General features: G+C 31.8%; 1 long non-coding RNA gene across 10 annotated transcripts; it reads right to left on the bottom strand.

Annotated features, from left to right (window-relative positions):
- Positions 1 to 292: 292 nt before the first annotated feature.
- LOC133185309 (uncharacterized) lies at positions 293 to 22497 on the bottom strand. Of its 10 annotated transcripts, none has more exons than XR_009720896.1 (10): positions 22154 to 22497; positions 19725 to 19873; positions 17296 to 17444; positions 14867 to 15015; positions 12438 to 12586; positions 10009 to 10157; positions 7580 to 7728; positions 5151 to 5299; positions 2722 to 2870; positions 293 to 434 (listed from the first exon to the last, which is right to left on the bottom strand). It is a non-coding gene; the product is annotated as an uncharacterized LOC133185309 (long non-coding RNA). The 10 variants fall into 10 exon arrangements; XR_009720903.1 differs by having other exon boundaries at positions 293 to 441; positions 2722 to 2863; XR_009720897.1 differs by having other exon boundaries at positions 293 to 441; positions 5151 to 5292.
- Between the last annotated feature and the right edge of the window lie 8 nt (positions 22498 to 22505).

Below are 22505 nucleotides of genomic sequence, written 5' to 3'. Positions count from 1 at the left end.
CTAAAGAAAAATATGAAAAATATGCTTTCAATGGGCTGTATTTAGTTAATTTCAGAAGAGACATATAAAACGTTTTATGATCTAAAAAAAAAGTTTCACAGAGATTTCCAAATATATCCGGGTTTTATTATCTAGTTTGTTTTCCTGCAAGATCACTTCCGGTGATTACTTTATTTCAGGTATCACACCGGTAATTGTTTTCACTATATGTTTCTATATAGGAAAAAAATTCTTAAAAAATCAGGTAAATTAATTCATGAAAAAATATTTAGCAGGAAGTATAAAACATTACCTCTCTCATTAGCCGAGTCCAAAAAACAGGGTACCTACACGGCATTTTCTGATTTTTTCCATCTGCAAACAGGGCTACCCTCAAATCCACGTGTTTTCAATGTGTTTATAAACAGCTCCAGTGCACCCCAGGAAGTAGCCTCCTATGCCCTGAAAAAAATAGTTCCTGTCAAAAAACTGTATTTATTTACAAAGTACATTAAATTTACTAGGCACAGGTACCAAAGTTGTAAAAATAGCCTGGAAGAAAATTAAAAAAATTATCAAAAGAAAGAAAAATTAATTTTATATGTATGGAACTACAATTGACTAAGTTCATTTTGATTGGTCAATTACCGGTGTGATACCTTGAAGGACCCTTGAAGTTGTCAGATTTTTTTCATTTTTGCACCTGAGATTTCTTAAATAACTGCCACCAACATCCTTAAGTTTGGTGATCTAATTCCCCTTATTGCTGGAGATATATGCATTTATCTCCCTTACTCCAGAGCAGTCAAGAATACACACAGAGCACTCTGACAGAAGTTTTTTTGTGCATATTTTGAAGCAGAATTTCATCATTAATAGACTAAGTCTGGCAAACAATTTCTTATCCGTGGAGAGTATATACATTGTTCTTCACAACAAACAAAAAATAGTTCACAAGTCTGAGACCATTATGCAATTATTACATAACAAAATTGCATTTTGCCCTCCTAAGAATGACAGAATTCACAGAAATTGTTAAATATTAGACTGATAATAAAATCTGCATCTGGTCAATTTATGTTCCAAATAAAGCCTAGGTACTTGTCTACAAGCTGATGTGCAGAAGTTTATCTAAAAGCTGTGTTGTAACACAGGGCAGTCCAAATGATATCAGCACCTAGGGAGAATCTGGACAGCTCTGACACTCCATTAAACTTGCTTTGATGATAAGAAAATGGAGGAAACAATTCAGATGTAATTTATTGTTTGGATTTATGTAACTGGCTTTCTCTGCAGACACAAATTAGCCATGAAATTCCAATTGAACATGCATAATTATCCTCTTTTCATTGAATTACTCAGGAATTCCAAAGGTGTTTGATGAATTTGCATGATTAATTCAAGATTACAGCTTTTTGTTTCACCAAATTTACATAAAAATTCAACATTTAAATTCCAAAATATAAATCTTAAACATTTTTATGAGTTTTAACACTTTCAAATGTGAAAAAATGCAACAAAAAGACTAATATCAGGCCATCCTACATGGTTCTTGGGGGTGGGTGGGTGTACAAAAACTGCTGATAAAATTTATAGGAAGTGACATAAGAAAAACAGGACACTTTATTAGCTGAATTATGGTTATTCTGATATTTTGATTGTGTAAATATGTCAAATTTCTTCATCACTTTAATTTGTAATTTATTAATATTTCAGTATATTAATATGCTTAACAAATCATGCTGAAATAAGCATCCTGACTGAGACTTAATTTAAAAGAGAGGGTCAAAACCTACATAAAAGTGCTAACATGACAAAACACATTCTCCGACAAACTGAAAAATCATGGATGTCAGCTGCGTAAGCATGCAAAAAGTCCAGAGAACCATAACAGGCATACCATGGTGCCAAGTGACATTCTGTACTACATGTGTGCTACATGATTAGAACTCTGAATAAGTATTCACTCTCATGCCCTGACAGTATTTATGCATTTTTTGGTCATAAGCTTCTTATTTTTGAAAAATTCTAAATAAATTTTACTTGTGCATTTTTTTTATTAGACAAATTTACCTCATTTCATTATTTATATTCCTCCACTGCTGTAATACATGCATCACTTCAGGTGAATAAAATGAAAGTAAATCCACTCTCTGTAAAATTTATCACTCTGTGAAAAAATGTTTTACTTCTTCACATTTTATCGCAGTTGTCACTTTTGTTGAAAACTCATTCGCAAACCCAGAATTAGTCTTTTCTTGAAAAAATCAGCCTAGAGTACTTTTACGGCAAAGTCTGTAGACACTATAATTGACTGCGGTCAGGTGGTGCACATAGTTTAAAGTCATCTAAAATAAAAAACCAACATTTTCTAACTTCTTTCTACATGTCAGATGCATAATCCTACTTTGAAAGTCATAATTTAAAGTTTTGAGGGTAAAACATGATATATTATAAGTATTTTTCACAGAAATCTCTAAAAATTCAATTCAACCCTACTTCTAATTTTTAAAATATGTGCTTTCACACAGAAATTTCATAAAATGACATATTTTGTTGAAATATGCCTTTTAAAAATTAAAACAACCTTTTATATTGATGCAGATGATTTTACACAATCTCCTTCAAGGTATCACACCGGTAATTGTTTTCACTATATGTTTCTATATAGGAAAAAAATTCTTAAAAAATCAGGTAAATTAATTCATGAAAAAATATTTAGCAGGAAGTATAAAACATTACCTCTCTCATTAGCCGAGTCCAAAAAACAGGGTACCTACACGGCATTTTCTGATTTTTTCCATCTGCAAACAGGGCTACCCTCAAATCCACGTGTTTTCAATGTGTTTATAAACAGCTCCAGTGCACCCCAGGAAGTAGCCTCCTATGCCCTGAAAAAAATAGTTCCTGTCAAAAAACTGTATTTATTTACAAAGTACATTAAATTTACTAGGCACAGGTACCAAAGTTGTAAAAATAGCCTGGAAGAAAATTAAAAAAATTATCAAAAGAAAGAAAAATTAATTTTATATGTATGGAACTACAATTGACTAAGTTCATTTTGATTGGTCAATTACCGGTGTGATACCTTGAAGGACCCTTGAAGTTGTCAGATTTTTTTCATTTTTGCACCTGAGATTTCTTAAATAACTGCCACCAACATCCTTAAGTTTGGTGATCTAATTCCCCTTATTGCTGGAGATATATGCATTTATCTCCCTTACTCCAGAGCAGTCAAGAATACACACAGAGCACTCTGACAGAAGTTTTTTTGTGCATATTTTGAAGCAGAATTTCATCATTAATAGACTAAGTCTGGCAAACAATTTCTTATCCGTGGAGAGTATATACATTGTTCTTCACAACAAACAAAAAATAGTTCACAAGTCTGAGACCATTATGCAATTATTACATAACAAAATTGCATTTTGCCCTCCTAAGAATGACAGAATTCACAGAAATTGTTAAATATTAGACTGATAATAAAATCTGCATCTGGTCAATTTATGTTCCAAATAAAGCCTAGGTACTTGTCTACAAGCTGATGTGCAGAAGTTTATCTAAAAGCTGTGTTGTAACACAGGGCAGTCCAAATGATATCAGCACCTAGGGAGAATCTGGACAGCTCTGACACTCCATTAAACTTGCTTTGATGATAAGAAAATGGAGGAAACAATTCAGATGTAATTTATTGTTTGGATTTATGTAACTGGCTTTCTCTGCAGACACAAATTAGCCATGAAATTCCAATTGAACATGCATAATTATCCTCTTTTCATTGAATTACTCAGGAATTCCAAAGGTGTTTGATGAATTTGCATGATTAATTCAAGATTACAGCTTTTTGTTTCACCAAATTTACATAAAAATTCAACATTTAAATTCCAAAATATAAATCTTAAACATTTTTATGAGTTTTAACACTTTCAAATGTGAAAAAATGCAACAAAAAGACTAATATCAGGCCATCCTACATGGTTCTTGGGGGTGGGTGGGTGTACAAAAACTGCTGATAAAATTTATAGGAAGTGACATAAGAAAAACAGGACACTTTATTAGCTGAATTATGGTTATTCTGATATTTTGATTGTGTAAATATGTCAAATTTCTTCATCACTTTAATTTGTAATTTATTAATATTTCAGTATATTAATATGCTTAACAAATCATGCTGAAATAAGCATCCTGACTGAGACTTAATTTAAAAGAGAGGGTCAAAACCTACATAAAAGTGCTAACATGACAAAACACATTCTCCGACAAACTGAAAAATCATGGATGTCAGCTGCGTAAGCATGCAAAAAGTCCAGAGAACCATAACAGGCATACCATGGTGCCAAGTGACATTCTGTACTACATGTGTGCTACATGATTAGAACTCTGAATAAGTATTCACTCTCATGCCCTGACAGTATTTATGCATTTTTTGGTCATAAGCTTCTTATTTTTGAAAAATTCTAAATAAATTTTACTTGTGCATTTTTTTTATTAGACAAATTTACCTCATTTCATTATTTATATTCCTCCACTGCTGTAATACATGCATCACTTCAGGTGAATAAAATGAAAGTAAATCCACTCTCTGTAAAATTTATCACTCTGTGAAAAAATGTTTTACTTCTTCACATTTTATCGCAGTTGTCACTTTTGTTGAAAACTCATTCGCAAACCCAGAATTAGTCTTTTCTTGAAAAAATCAGCCTAGAGTACTTTTACGGCAAAGTCTGTAGACACTATAATTGACTGCGGTCAGGTGGTGCACATAGTTTAAAGTCATCTAAAATAAAAAACCAACATTTTCTAACTTCTTTCTACATGTCAGATGCATAATCCTACTTTGAAAGTCATAATTTAAAGTTTTGAGGGTAAAACATGATATATTATAAGTATTTTTCACAGAAATCTCTAAAAATTCAATTCAACCCTACTTCTAATTTTTAAAATATGTGCTTTCACACAGAAATTTCATAAAATGACATATTTTGTTGAAATATGCCTTTTAAAAATTAAAACAACCTTTTATATTGATGCAGATGATTTTACACAATCTCCTTCAAGGTATCACACCGGTAATTGTTTTCACTATATGTTTCTATATAGGAAAAAAATTCTTAAAAAATCAGGTAAATTAATTCATGAAAAAATATTTAGCAGGAAGTATAAAACATTACCTCTCTCATTAGCCGAGTCCAAAAAACAGGGTACCTACACGGCATTTTCTGATTTTTTCCATCTGCAAACAGGGCTACCCTCAAATCCACGTGTTTTCAATGTGTTTATAAACAGCTCCAGTGCACCCCAGGAAGTAGCCTCCTATGCCCTGAAAAAAATAGTTCCTGTCAAAAAACTGTATTTATTTACAAAGTACATTAAATTTACTAGGCACAGGTACCAAAGTTGTAAAAATAGCCTGGAAGAAAATTAAAAAAATTATCAAAAGAAAGAAAAATTAATTTTATATGTATGGAACTACAATTGACTAAGTTCATTTTGATTGGTCAATTACCGGTGTGATACCTTGAAGGACCCTTGAAGTTGTCAGATTTTTTTCATTTTTGCACCTGAGATTTCTTAAATAACTGCCACCAACATCCTTAAGTTTGGTGATCTAATTCCCCTTATTGCTGGAGATATATGCATTTATCTCCCTTACTCCAGAGCAGTCAAGAATACACACAGAGCACTCTGACAGAAGTTTTTTTGTGCATATTTTGAAGCAGAATTTCATCATTAATAGACTAAGTCTGGCAAACAATTTCTTATCCGTGGAGAGTATATACATTGTTCTTCACAACAAACAAAAAATAGTTCACAAGTCTGAGACCATTATGCAATTATTACATAACAAAATTGCATTTTGCCCTCCTAAGAATGACAGAATTCACAGAAATTGTTAAATATTAGACTGATAATAAAATCTGCATCTGGTCAATTTATGTTCCAAATAAAGCCTAGGTACTTGTCTACAAGCTGATGTGCAGAAGTTTATCTAAAAGCTGTGTTGTAACACAGGGCAGTCCAAATGATATCAGCACCTAGGGAGAATCTGGACAGCTCTGACACTCCATTAAACTTGCTTTGATGATAAGAAAATGGAGGAAACAATTCAGATGTAATTTATTGTTTGGATTTATGTAACTGGCTTTCTCTGCAGACACAAATTAGCCATGAAATTCCAATTGAACATGCATAATTATCCTCTTTTCATTGAATTACTCAGGAATTCCAAAGGTGTTTGATGAATTTGCATGATTAATTCAAGATTACAGCTTTTTGTTTCACCAAATTTACATAAAAATTCAACATTTAAATTCCAAAATATAAATCTTAAACATTTTTATGAGTTTTAACACTTTCAAATGTGAAAAAATGCAACAAAAAGACTAATATCAGGCCATCCTACATGGTTCTTGGGGGTGGGTGGGTGTACAAAAACTGCTGATAAAATTTATAGGAAGTGACATAAGAAAAACAGGACACTTTATTAGCTGAATTATGGTTATTCTGATATTTTGATTGTGTAAATATGTCAAATTTCTTCATCACTTTAATTTGTAATTTATTAATATTTCAGTATATTAATATGCTTAACAAATCATGCTGAAATAAGCATCCTGACTGAGACTTAATTTAAAAGAGAGGGTCAAAACCTACATAAAAGTGCTAACATGACAAAACACATTCTCCGACAAACTGAAAAATCATGGATGTCAGCTGCGTAAGCATGCAAAAAGTCCAGAGAACCATAACAGGCATACCATGGTGCCAAGTGACATTCTGTACTACATGTGTGCTACATGATTAGAACTCTGAATAAGTATTCACTCTCATGCCCTGACAGTATTTATGCATTTTTTGGTCATAAGCTTCTTATTTTTGAAAAATTCTAAATAAATTTTACTTGTGCATTTTTTTTATTAGACAAATTTACCTCATTTCATTATTTATATTCCTCCACTGCTGTAATACATGCATCACTTCAGGTGAATAAAATGAAAGTAAATCCACTCTCTGTAAAATTTATCACTCTGTGAAAAAATGTTTTACTTCTTCACATTTTATCGCAGTTGTCACTTTTGTTGAAAACTCATTCGCAAACCCAGAATTAGTCTTTTCTTGAAAAAATCAGCCTAGAGTACTTTTACGGCAAAGTCTGTAGACACTATAATTGACTGCGGTCAGGTGGTGCACATAGTTTAAAGTCATCTAAAATAAAAAACCAACATTTTCTAACTTCTTTCTACATGTCAGATGCATAATCCTACTTTGAAAGTCATAATTTAAAGTTTTGAGGGTAAAACATGATATATTATAAGTATTTTTCACAGAAATCTCTAAAAATTCAATTCAACCCTACTTCTAATTTTTAAAATATGTGCTTTCACACAGAAATTTCATAAAATGACATATTTTGTTGAAATATGCCTTTTAAAAATTAAAACAACCTTTTATATTGATGCAGATGATTTTACACAATCTCCTTCAAGGTATCACACCGGTAATTGTTTTCACTATATGTTTCTATATAGGAAAAAAATTCTTAAAAAATCAGGTAAATTAATTCATGAAAAAATATTTAGCAGGAAGTATAAAACATTACCTCTCTCATTAGCCGAGTCCAAAAAACAGGGTACCTACACGGCATTTTCTGATTTTTTCCATCTGCAAACAGGGCTACCCTCAAATCCACGTGTTTTCAATGTGTTTATAAACAGCTCCAGTGCACCCCAGGAAGTAGCCTCCTATGCCCTGAAAAAAATAGTTCCTGTCAAAAAACTGTATTTATTTACAAAGTACATTAAATTTACTAGGCACAGGTACCAAAGTTGTAAAAATAGCCTGGAAGAAAATTAAAAAAATTATCAAAAGAAAGAAAAATTAATTTTATATGTATGGAACTACAATTGACTAAGTTCATTTTGATTGGTCAATTACCGGTGTGATACCTTGAAGGACCCTTGAAGTTGTCAGATTTTTTTCATTTTTGCACCTGAGATTTCTTAAATAACTGCCACCAACATCCTTAAGTTTGGTGATCTAATTCCCCTTATTGCTGGAGATATATGCATTTATCTCCCTTACTCCAGAGCAGTCAAGAATACACACAGAGCACTCTGACAGAAGTTTTTTTGTGCATATTTTGAAGCAGAATTTCATCATTAATAGACTAAGTCTGGCAAACAATTTCTTATCCGTGGAGAGTATATACATTGTTCTTCACAACAAACAAAAAATAGTTCACAAGTCTGAGACCATTATGCAATTATTACATAACAAAATTGCATTTTGCCCTCCTAAGAATGACAGAATTCACAGAAATTGTTAAATATTAGACTGATAATAAAATCTGCATCTGGTCAATTTATGTTCCAAATAAAGCCTAGGTACTTGTCTACAAGCTGATGTGCAGAAGTTTATCTAAAAGCTGTGTTGTAACACAGGGCAGTCCAAATGATATCAGCACCTAGGGAGAATCTGGACAGCTCTGACACTCCATTAAACTTGCTTTGATGATAAGAAAATGGAGGAAACAATTCAGATGTAATTTATTGTTTGGATTTATGTAACTGGCTTTCTCTGCAGACACAAATTAGCCATGAAATTCCAATTGAACATGCATAATTATCCTCTTTTCATTGAATTACTCAGGAATTCCAAAGGTGTTTGATGAATTTGCATGATTAATTCAAGATTACAGCTTTTTGTTTCACCAAATTTACATAAAAATTCAACATTTAAATTCCAAAATATAAATCTTAAACATTTTTATGAGTTTTAACACTTTCAAATGTGAAAAAATGCAACAAAAAGACTAATATCAGGCCATCCTACATGGTTCTTGGGGGTGGGTGGGTGTACAAAAACTGCTGATAAAATTTATAGGAAGTGACATAAGAAAAACAGGACACTTTATTAGCTGAATTATGGTTATTCTGATATTTTGATTGTGTAAATATGTCAAATTTCTTCATCACTTTAATTTGTAATTTATTAATATTTCAGTATATTAATATGCTTAACAAATCATGCTGAAATAAGCATCCTGACTGAGACTTAATTTAAAAGAGAGGGTCAAAACCTACATAAAAGTGCTAACATGACAAAACACATTCTCCGACAAACTGAAAAATCATGGATGTCAGCTGCGTAAGCATGCAAAAAGTCCAGAGAACCATAACAGGCATACCATGGTGCCAAGTGACATTCTGTACTACATGTGTGCTACATGATTAGAACTCTGAATAAGTATTCACTCTCATGCCCTGACAGTATTTATGCATTTTTTGGTCATAAGCTTCTTATTTTTGAAAAATTCTAAATAAATTTTACTTGTGCATTTTTTTTATTAGACAAATTTACCTCATTTCATTATTTATATTCCTCCACTGCTGTAATACATGCATCACTTCAGGTGAATAAAATGAAAGTAAATCCACTCTCTGTAAAATTTATCACTCTGTGAAAAAATGTTTTACTTCTTCACATTTTATCGCAGTTGTCACTTTTGTTGAAAACTCATTCGCAAACCCAGAATTAGTCTTTTCTTGAAAAAATCAGCCTAGAGTACTTTTACGGCAAAGTCTGTAGACACTATAATTGACTGCGGTCAGGTGGTGCACATAGTTTAAAGTCATCTAAAATAAAAAACCAACATTTTCTAACTTCTTTCTACATGTCAGATGCATAATCCTACTTTGAAAGTCATAATTTAAAGTTTTGAGGGTAAAACATGATATATTATAAGTATTTTTCACAGAAATCTCTAAAAATTCAATTCAACCCTACTTCTAATTTTTAAAATATGTGCTTTCACACAGAAATTTCATAAAATGACATATTTTGTTGAAATATGCCTTTTAAAAATTAAAACAACCTTTTATATTGATGCAGATGATTTTACACAATCTCCTTCAAGGTATCACACCGGTAATTGTTTTCACTATATGTTTCTATATAGGAAAAAAATTCTTAAAAAATCAGGTAAATTAATTCATGAAAAAATATTTAGCAGGAAGTATAAAACATTACCTCTCTCATTAGCCGAGTCCAAAAAACAGGGTACCTACACGGCATTTTCTGATTTTTTCCATCTGCAAACAGGGCTACCCTCAAATCCACGTGTTTTCAATGTGTTTATAAACAGCTCCAGTGCACCCCAGGAAGTAGCCTCCTATGCCCTGAAAAAAATAGTTCCTGTCAAAAAACTGTATTTATTTACAAAGTACATTAAATTTACTAGGCACAGGTACCAAAGTTGTAAAAATAGCCTGGAAGAAAATTAAAAAAATTATCAAAAGAAAGAAAAATTAATTTTATATGTATGGAACTACAATTGACTAAGTTCATTTTGATTGGTCAATTACCGGTGTGATACCTTGAAGGACCCTTGAAGTTGTCAGATTTTTTTCATTTTTGCACCTGAGATTTCTTAAATAACTGCCACCAACATCCTTAAGTTTGGTGATCTAATTCCCCTTATTGCTGGAGATATATGCATTTATCTCCCTTACTCCAGAGCAGTCAAGAATACACACAGAGCACTCTGACAGAAGTTTTTTTGTGCATATTTTGAAGCAGAATTTCATCATTAATAGACTAAGTCTGGCAAACAATTTCTTATCCGTGGAGAGTATATACATTGTTCTTCACAACAAACAAAAAATAGTTCACAAGTCTGAGACCATTATGCAATTATTACATAACAAAATTGCATTTTGCCCTCCTAAGAATGACAGAATTCACAGAAATTGTTAAATATTAGACTGATAATAAAATCTGCATCTGGTCAATTTATGTTCCAAATAAAGCCTAGGTACTTGTCTACAAGCTGATGTGCAGAAGTTTATCTAAAAGCTGTGTTGTAACACAGGGCAGTCCAAATGATATCAGCACCTAGGGAGAATCTGGACAGCTCTGACACTCCATTAAACTTGCTTTGATGATAAGAAAATGGAGGAAACAATTCAGATGTAATTTATTGTTTGGATTTATGTAACTGGCTTTCTCTGCAGACACAAATTAGCCATGAAATTCCAATTGAACATGCATAATTATCCTCTTTTCATTGAATTACTCAGGAATTCCAAAGGTGTTTGATGAATTTGCATGATTAATTCAAGATTACAGCTTTTTGTTTCACCAAATTTACATAAAAATTCAACATTTAAATTCCAAAATATAAATCTTAAACATTTTTATGAGTTTTAACACTTTCAAATGTGAAAAAATGCAACAAAAAGACTAATATCAGGCCATCCTACATGGTTCTTGGGGGTGGGTGGGTGTACAAAAACTGCTGATAAAATTTATAGGAAGTGACATAAGAAAAACAGGACACTTTATTAGCTGAATTATGGTTATTCTGATATTTTGATTGTGTAAATATGTCAAATTTCTTCATCACTTTAATTTGTAATTTATTAATATTTCAGTATATTAATATGCTTAACAAATCATGCTGAAATAAGCATCCTGACTGAGACTTAATTTAAAAGAGAGGGTCAAAACCTACATAAAAGTGCTAACATGACAAAACACATTCTCCGACAAACTGAAAAATCATGGATGTCAGCTGCGTAAGCATGCAAAAAGTCCAGAGAACCATAACAGGCATACCATGGTGCCAAGTGACATTCTGTACTACATGTGTGCTACATGATTAGAACTCTGAATAAGTATTCACTCTCATGCCCTGACAGTATTTATGCATTTTTTGGTCATAAGCTTCTTATTTTTGAAAAATTCTAAATAAATTTTACTTGTGCATTTTTTTTATTAGACAAATTTACCTCATTTCATTATTTATATTCCTCCACTGCTGTAATACATGCATCACTTCAGGTGAATAAAATGAAAGTAAATCCACTCTCTGTAAAATTTATCACTCTGTGAAAAAATGTTTTACTTCTTCACATTTTATCGCAGTTGTCACTTTTGTTGAAAACTCATTCGCAAACCCAGAATTAGTCTTTTCTTGAAAAAATCAGCCTAGAGTACTTTTACGGCAAAGTCTGTAGACACTATAATTGACTGCGGTCAGGTGGTGCACATAGTTTAAAGTCATCTAAAATAAAAAACCAACATTTTCTAACTTCTTTCTACATGTCAGATGCATAATCCTACTTTGAAAGTCATAATTTAAAGTTTTGAGGGTAAAACATGATATATTATAAGTATTTTTCACAGAAATCTCTAAAAATTCAATTCAACCCTACTTCTAATTTTTAAAATATGTGCTTTCACACAGAAATTTCATAAAATGACATATTTTGTTGAAATATGCCTTTTAAAAATTAAAACAACCTTTTATATTGATGCAGATGATTTTACACAATCTCCTTCAAGGTATCACACCGGTAATTGTTTTCACTATATGTTTCTATATAGGAAAAAAATTCTTAAAAAATCAGGTAAATTAATTCATGAAAAAATATTTAGCAGGAAGTATAAAACATTACCTCTCTCATTAGCCGAGTCCAAAAAACAGGGTACCTACACGGCATTTTCTGATTTTTTCCATCTGCAAACAGGGCTACCCTCAAATCCACGTGTTTTCAATGTGTTTATAAACAGCTCCAGTGCACCCCAGGAAGTAGCCTCCTATGCCCTGAAAAAAATAGTTCCTGTCAAAAAACTGTATTTATTTACAAAGTACATTAAATTTACTAGGCACAGGTACCAAAGTTGTAAAAATAGCCTGGAAGAAAATTAAAAAAATTATCAAAAGAAAGAAAAATTAATTTTATATGTATGGAACTACAATTGACTAAGTTCATTTTGATTGGTCAATTACCGGTGTGATACCTTGAAGGACCCTTGAAGTTGTCAGATTTTTTTCATTTTTGCACCTGAGATTTCTTAAATAACTGCCACCAACATCCTTAAGTTTGGTGATCTAATTCCCCTTATTGCTGGAGATATATGCATTTATCTCCCTTACTCCAGAGCAGTCAAGAATACACACAGAGCACTCTGACAGAAGTTTTTTTGTGCATATTTTGAAGCAGAATTTCATCATTAATAGACTAAGTCTGGCAAACAATTTCTTATCCGTGGAGAGTATATACATTGTTCTTCACAACAAACAAAAAATAGTTCACAAGTCTGAGACCATTATGCAATTATTACATAACAAAATTGCATTTTGCCCTCCTAAGAATGACAGAATTCACAGAAATTGTTAAATATTAGACTGATAATAAAATCTGCATCTGGTCAATTTATGTTCCAAATAAAGCCTAGGTACTTGTCTACAAGCTGATGTGCAGAAGTTTATCTAAAAGCTGTGTTGTAACACAGGGCAGTCCAAATGATATCAGCACCTAGGGAGAATCTGGACAGCTCTGACACTCCATTAAACTTGCTTTGATGATAAGAAAATGGAGGAAACAATTCAGATGTAATTTATTGTTTGGATTTATGTAACTGGCTTTCTCTGCAGACACAAATTAGCCATGAAATTCCAATTGAACATGCATAATTATCCTCTTTTCATTGAATTACTCAGGAATTCCAAAGGTGTTTGATGAATTTGCATGATTAATTCAAGATTACAGCTTTTTGTTTCACCAAATTTACATAAAAATTCAACATTTAAATTCCAAAATATAAATCTTAAACATTTTTATGAGTTTTAACACTTTCAAATGTGAAAAAATGCAACAAAAAGACTAATATCAGGCCATCCTACATGGTTCTTGGGGGTGGGTGGGTGTACAAAAACTGCTGATAAAATTTATAGGAAGTGACATAAGAAAAACAGGACACTTTATTAGCTGAATTATGGTTATTCTGATATTTTGATTGTGTAAATATGTCAAATTTCTTCATCACTTTAATTTGTAATTTATTAATATTTCAGTATATTAATATGCTTAACAAATCATGCTGAAATAAGCATCCTGACTGAGACTTAATTTAAAAGAGAGGGTCAAAACCTACATAAAAGTGCTAACATGACAAAACACATTCTCCGACAAACTGAAAAATCATGGATGTCAGCTGCGTAAGCATGCAAAAAGTCCAGAGAACCATAACAGGCATACCATGGTGCCAAGTGACATTCTGTACTACATGTGTGCTACATGATTAGAACTCTGAATAAGTATTCACTCTCATGCCCTGACAGTATTTATGCATTTTTTGGTCATAAGCTTCTTATTTTTGAAAAATTCTAAATAAATTTTACTTGTGCATTTTTTTTATTAGACAAATTTACCTCATTTCATTATTTATATTCCTCCACTGCTGTAATACATGCATCACTTCAGGTGAATAAAATGAAAGTAAATCCACTCTCTGTAAAATTTATCACTCTGTGAAAAAATGTTTTACTTCTTCACATTTTATCGCAGTTGTCACTTTTGTTGAAAACTCATTCGCAAACCCAGAATTAGTCTTTTCTTGAAAAAATCAGCCTAGAGTACTTTTACGGCAAAGTCTGTAGACACTATAATTGACTGCGGTCAGGTGGTGCACATAGTTTAAAGTCATCTAAAATAAAAAACCAACATTTTCTAACTTCTTTCTACATGTCAGATGCATAATCCTACTTTGAAAGTCATAATTTAAAGTTTTGAGGGTAAAACATGATATATTATAAGTATTTTTCACAGAAATCTCTAAAAATTCAATTCAACCCTACTTCTAATTTTTAAAATATGTGCTTTCACACAGAAATTTCATAAAATGACATATTTTGTTGAAATATGCCTTTTAAAAATTAAAACAACCTTTTATATTGATGCAGATGATTTTACACAATCTCCTTCAAGGTATCACACCGGTAATTGTTTTCACTATATGTTTCTATATAGGAAAAAAATTCTTAAAAAATCAGGTAAATTAATTCATGAAAAAATATTTAGCAGGAAGTATAAAACATTACCTCTCTCATTAGCCGAGTCCAAAAAACAGGGTACCTACACGGCATTTTCTGATTTTTTCCATCTGCAAACAGGGCTACCCTCAAATCCACGTGTTTTCAATGTGTTTATAAACAGCTCCAGTGCACCCCAGGAAGTAGCCTCCTATGCCCTGAAAAAAATAGTTCCTGTCAAAAAACTGTATTTATTTACAAAGTACATTAAATTTACTAGGCACAGGTACCAAAGTTGTAAAAATAGCCTGGAAGAAAATTAAAAAAATTATCAAAAGAAAGAAAAATTAATTTTATATGTATGGAACTACAATTGACTAAGTTCATTTTGATTGGTCAATTACCGGTGTGATACCTTGAAGGACCCTTGAAGTTGTCAGATTTTTTTCATTTTTGCACCTGAGATTTCTTAAATAACTGCCACCAACATCCTTAAGTTTGGTGATCTAATTCCCCTTATTGCTGGAGATATATGCATTTATCTCCCTTACTCCAGAGCAGTCAAGAATACACACAGAGCACTCTGACAGAAGTTTTTTTGTGCATATTTTGAAGCAGAATTTCATCATTAATAGACTAAGTCTGGCAAACAATTTCTTATCCGTGGAGAGTATATACATTGTTCTTCACAACAAACAAAAAATAGTTCACAAGTCTGAGACCATTATGCAATTATTACATAACAAAATTGCATTTTGCCCTCCTAAGAATGACAGAATTCACAGAAATTGTTAAATATTAGACTGATAATAAAATCTGCATCTGGTCAATTTATGTTCCAAATAAAGCCTAGGTACTTGTCTACAAGCTGATGTGCAGAAGTTTATCTAAAAGCTGTGTTGTAACACAGGGCAGTCCAAATGATATCAGCACCTAGGGAGAATCTGGACAGCTCTGACACTCCATTAAACTTGCTTTGATGATAAGAAAATGGAGGAAACAATTCAGATGTAATTTATTGTTTGGATTTATGTAACTGGCTTTCTCTGCAGACACAAATTAGCCATGAAATTCCAATTGAACATGCATAATTATCCTCTTTTCATTGAATTACTCAGGAATTCCAAAGGTGTTTGATGAATTTGCATGATTAATTCAAGATTACAGCTTTTTGTTTCACCAAATTTACATAAAAATTCAACATTTAAATTCCAAAATATAAATCTTAAACATTTTTATGAGTTTTAACACTTTCAAATGTGAAAAAATGCAACAAAAAGACTAATATCAGGCCATCCTACATGGTTCTTGGGGGTGGGTGGGTGTACAAAAACTGCTGATAAAATTTATAGGAAGTGACATAAGAAAAACAGGACACTTTATTAGCTGAATTATGGTTATTCTGATATTTTGATTGTGTAAATATGTCAAATTTCTTCATCACTTTAATTTGTAATTTATTAATATTTCAGTATATTAATATGCTTAACAAATCATGCTGAAATAAGCATCCTGACTGAGACTTAATTTAAAAGAGAGGGTCAAAACCTACATAAAAGTGCTAACATGACAAAACACATTCTCCGACAAACTGAAAAATCATGGATGTCAGCTGCGTAAGCATGCAAAAAGTCCAGAGAACCATAACAGGCATACCATGGTGCCAAGTGACATTCTGTACTACATGTGTGCTACATGATTAGAACTCTGAATAAGTATTCACTCTCATGCCCTGACAGTATTTATGCATTTTTTGGTCATAAGCTTCTTATTTTTGAAAAATTCTAAATAAATTTTACTTGTGCATTTTTTTTATTAGACAAATTTACCTCATTTCATTATTTATATTCCTCCACTGCTGTAATACATGCATCACTTCAGGTGAATAAAATGAAAGTAAATCCACTCTCTGTAAAATTTATCACTCTGTGAAAAAATGTTTTACTTCTTCACATTTTATCGCAGTTGTCACTTTTGTTGAAAACTCATTCGCAAACCCAGAATTAGTCTTTTCTTGAAAAAATCAGCCTAGAGTACTTTTACGGCAAAGTCTGTAGACACTATAATTGACTGCGGTCAGGTGGTGCACATAGTTTAAAGTCATCTAAAATAAAAAACCAACATTTTCTAACTTCTTTCTACATGTCAGATGCATAATCCTACTTTGAAAGTCATAATTTAAAGTTTTGAGGGTAAAACATGATATATTATAAGTATTTTTCACAGAAATCTCTAAAAATTCAATTCAACCCTACTTCTAATTTTTAAAATATGTGCTTTCACACAGAAATTTCATAAAATGACATATTTTGTTGAAATATGCCTTTTAAAAATTAAAACAACCTTTTATATTGATGCAGATGATTTTACACAATCTCCTTCAAGGTATCACACCGGTAATTGTTTTCACTATATGTTTCTATATAGGAAAAAAATTCTTAAAAAATCAGGTAAATTAATTCATGAAAAAATATTTAGCAGGAAGTATAAAACATTACCTCTCTCATTAGCCGAGTCCAAAAAACAGGGTACCTACACGGCATTTTCTGATTTTTTCCATCTGCAAACAGGGCTACCCTCAAATCCACGTGTTTTCAATGTGTTTATAAACAGCTCCAGTGCACCCCAGGAAGTAGCCTCCTATGCCCTGAAAAAAATAGTTCCTGTCAAAAAACTGTATTTATTTACAAAGTACATTAAATTTACTAGGCACAGGTACCAAAGTTGTAAAAATAGCCTGGAAGAAAATTAAAAAAATTATCAAAAGAAAGAAAAATTAATTTTATATGTATGGAACTACAATTGACTAAGTTCATTTTGATTGGTCAATTACCGGTGTGATACCTTGAAGGACCCTTGAAGTTGTCAGATTTTTTTCATTTTTGCACCTGAGATTTCTTAAATAACTGCCACCAACATCCTTAAGTTTGGTGATCTAATTCCCCTTATTGCTGGAGATATATGCATTTATCTCCCTTACTCCAGAGCAGTCAAGAATACACACAGAGCACTCTGACAGAAGTTTTTTTGTGCATATTTTGAAGCAGAATTTCATCATTAATAGACTAAGTCTGGCAAACAATTTCTTATCCGTGGAGAGTATATACATTGTTCTTCACAACAAACAAAAAATAGTTCACAAGTCTGAGACCATTATGCAATTATTACATAACAAAATTGCATTTTGCCCTCCTAAGAATGACAGAATTCACAGAAATTGTTAAATATTAGACTGATAATAAAATCTGCATCTGGTCAATTTATGTTCCAAATAAAGCCTAGGTACTTGTCTACAAGCTGATGTGCAGAAGTTTATCTAAAAGCTGTGTTGTAACACAGGGCAGTCCAAATGATATCAGCACCTAGGGAGAATCTGGACAGCTCTGACACTCCATTAAACTTGCTTTGATGATAAGAAAATGGAGGAAACAATTCAGATGTAATTTATTGTTTGGATTTATGTAACTGGCTTTCTCTGCAGACACAAATTAGCCATGAAATTCCAATTGAACATGCATAATTATCCTCTTTTCATTGAATTACTCAGGAATTCCAAAGGTGTTTGATGAATTTGCATGATTAATTCAAGATTACAGCTTTTTGTTTCACCAAATTTACATAAAAATTCAACATTTAAATTCCAAAATATAAATCTTAAACATTTTTATGAGTTTTAACACTTTCAAATGTGAAAAAATGCAACAAAAAGACTAATATCAGGCCATCCTACATGGTTCTTGGGGGTGGGTGGGTGTACAAAAACTGCTGATAAAATTTATAGGAAGTGACATAAGAAAAACAGGACACTTTATTAGCTGAATTATGGTTATTCTGATATTTTGATTGTGTAAATATGTCAAATTTCTTCATCACTTTAATTTGTAATTTATTAATATTTCAGTATATTAATATGCTTAACAAATCATGCTGAAATAAGCATCCTGACTGAGACTTAATTTAAAAGAGAGGGTCAAAACCTACATAAAAGTGCTAACATGACAAAACACATTCTCCGACAAACTGAAAAATCATGGATGTCAGCTGCGTAAGCATGCAAAAAGTCCAGAGAACCATAACAGGCATACCATGGTGCCAAGTGACATTCTGTACTACATGTGTGCTACATGATTAGAACTCTGAATAAGTATTCACTCTCATGCCCTGACAGTATTTATGCATTTTTTGGTCATAAGCTTCTTATTTTTGAAAAATTCTAAATAAATTTTACTTGTGCATTTTTTTTATTAGACAAATTTACCTCATTTCATTATTTATATTCCTCCACTGCTGTAATACATGCATCACTTCAGGTGAATAAAATGAAAGTAAATCCACTCTCTGTAAAATTTATCACTCTGTGAAAAAATGTTTTACTTCTTCACATTTTATCGCAGTTGTCACTTTTGTTGAAAACTCATTCGCAAACCCAGAATTAGTCTTTTCTTGAAAAAATCAGCCTAGAGTACTTTTACGGCAAAGTCTGTAGACACTATAATTGACTGCGGTCAGGTGGTGCACATAGTTTAAAGTCATCTAAAATAAAAAACCAACATTTTCTAACTTCTTTCTACATGTCAGATGCATAATCCTACTTTGAAAGTCATAATTTAAAGTTTTGAGGGTAAAACATGATATATTATAAGTATTTTTCACAGAAATCTCTAAAAATTCAATTCAACCCTACTTCTAATTTTTAAAATATGTGCTTTCACACAGAAATTTCATAAAATGACATATTTTGTTGAAATATGCCTTTTAAAAATTAAAACAACCTTTTATATTGATGCAGATGATTTTACACAATCTCCTTCAAGGTATCACACCGGTAATTGTTTTCACTATATGTTTCTATATAGGAAAAAAATTCTTAAAAAATCAGGTAAATTAATTCATGAAAAAATATTTAGCAGGAAGTATAAAACATTACCTCTCTCATTAGCCGAGTCCAAAAAACAGGGTACCTACACGGCATTTTCTGATTTTTTCCATCTGCAAACAGGGCTACCCTCAAATCCACGTGTTTTCAATGTGTTTATAAACAGCTCCAGTGCACCCCAGGAAGTAGCCTCCTATGCCCTGAAAAAAATAGTTCCTGTCAAAAAACTGTATTTATTTACAAAGTACATTAAATTTACTAGGCACAGGTACCAAAGTTGTAAAAATAGCCTGGAAGAAAATTAAAAAAATTATCAAAAGAAAGAAAAATTAATTTTATATGTATGGAACTACAATTGACTAAGTTCATTTTGATTGGTCAATTACCGGTGTGATACCTTGAAGGACCCTTGAAGTTGTCAGATTTTTTTCATTTTTGCACCTGAGATTTCTTAAATAACTGCCACCAACATCCTTAAGTTTGGTGATCTAATTCCCCTTATTGCTGGAGATATATGCATTTATCTCCCTTACTCCAGAGCAGTCAAGAATACACACAGAGCACTCTGACAGAAGTTTTTTTGTGCATATTTTGAAGCAGAATTTCATCATTAATAGACTAAGTCTGGCAAACAATTTCTTATCCGTGGAGAGTATATACATTGTTCTTCACAACAAACAAAAAATAGTTCACAAGTCTGAGACCATTATGCAATTATTACATAACAAAATTGCATTTTGCCCTCCTAAGAATGACAGAATTCACAGAAATTGTTAAATATTAGACTGATAATAAAATCTGCATCTGGTCAATTTATGTTCCAAATAAAGCCTAGGTACTTGTCTACAAGCTGATGTGCAGAAGTTTATCTAAAAGCTGTGTTGTAACACAGGGCAGTCCAAATGATATCAGCACCTAGGGAGAATCTGGACAGCTCTGACACTCCATTAAACTTGCTTTGATGATAAGAAAATGGAGGAAACAATTCAGATGTAATTTATTGTTTGGATTTATGTAACTGGCTTTCTCTGCAGACACAAATTAGCCATGAAATTCCAATTGAACATGCATAATTATCCTCTTTTCATTGAATTACTCAGGAATTCCAAAGGTGTTTGATGAATTTGCATGATTAATTCAAGATTACAGCTTTTTGTTTCACCAAATTTACATAAAAATTCAACATTTAAATTCCAAAATATAAATCTTAAACATTTTTATGAGTTTTAACACTTTCAAATGTGAAAAAATGCAACAAAAAGACTAATATCAGGCCATCCTACATGGTTCTTGGGGGTGGGTGGGTGTACAAAAACTGCTGATAAAATTTATAGGAAGTGACATAAGAAAAACAGGACACTTTATTAGCTGAATTATGGTTATTCTGATATTTTGATTGTGTAAATATGTCAAATTTCTTCATCACTTTAATTTGTAATTTATTAATATTTCAGTATATTAATATGCTTAACAAATCATGCTGAAATAAGCATCCTGACTGAGACTTAATTTAAAAGAGAGGGTCAAAACCTACATAAAAGTGCTAACATGACAAAACACATTCTCCGACAAACTGAAAAATCATGGATGTCAGCTGCGTAAGCATGCAAAAAGTCCAGAGAACCATAACAGGCATACCATGGTGCCAAGTGACATTCTGTACTACATGTGTGCTACATGATTAGAACTCTGAATAAGTATTCACTCTCATGCCCTGACAGTATTTATGCATTTTTTGGTCATAAGCTTCTTATTTTTGAAAAATTCTAAATAAATTTTACTTGTGCATTTTTTTTATTAGACAAATTTACCTCATTTCATTATTTATATTCCTCCACTGCTGTAATACATGCATCACTTCAGGTGAATAAAATGAAAGTAAATCCACTCTCTGTAAAATTTATCACTCTGTGAAAAAATGTTTTACTTCTTCACATTTTATCGCAGTTGTCACTTTTGTTGAAAACTCATTCGCAAACCCAGAATTAGTCTTTTCTTGAAAAAATCAGCCTAGAGTACTTTTACGGCAAAGTCTGTAGACACTATAATTGACTGCGGTCAGGTGGTGCACATAGTTTAAAGTCATCTAAAATAAAAAACCAACATTTTCTAACTTCTTTCTACATGTCAGATGCATAATCCTACTTTGAAAGTCATAATTTAAAGTTTTGAGGGTAAAACATGATATATTATAAGTATTTTTCACAGAAATCTCTAAAAATTCAATTCAACCCTACTTCTAATTTTTAAAATATGTGCTTTCACACAGAAATTTCATAAAATGACATATTTTGTTGAAATATGCCTTTTAAAAATTAAAACAACCTTTTATATTGATGCAGATGATTTTACACAATCTCCTTCAAGGTATCACACCGGTAATTGTTTTCACTATATGTTTCTATATAGGAAAAAAATTCTTAAAAAATCAGGTAAATTAATTCATGAAAAAATATTTAGCAGGAAGTATAAAACATTACCTCTCTCATTAGCCGAGTCCAAAAAACAGGGTACCTACACGGCATTTTCTGATTTTTTCCATCTGCAAACAGGGCTACCCTCAAATCCACGTGTTTTCAATGTGTTTATAAACAGCTCCAGTGCACCCCAGGAAGTAGCCTCCTATGCCCTGAAAAAAATAGTTCCTGTCAAAAAACTGTATTTATTTACAAAGTACATTAAATTTACTAGGCACAGGTACCAAAGTTGTAAAAATAGCCTGGAAGAAAATTAAAAAAATTATCAAAAGAAAGAAAAATTAATTTTATATGTATGGAACTACAATTGACTAAGTTCATTTTGATTGGTCAATTACCGGTGTGATACCTTTCA

Source organism: Saccostrea echinata, unplaced genomic scaffold (assembly GCF_033153115.1).
Source record: "Saccostrea echinata isolate AGI-Se365-2 ecotype Australia unplaced genomic scaffold, CSIRO_AGI_Sech_v1 ptg000001l, whole genome shotgun sequence".
NCBI classification, from domain to species: Eukaryota; Metazoa; Mollusca; class Bivalvia; order Ostreida; family Ostreidae; genus Saccostrea; species Saccostrea echinata.
The sequence above is the reverse complement of the archived record's forward strand: the minus strand, read 5'-3'. Positions and strand labels throughout refer to the sequence as shown.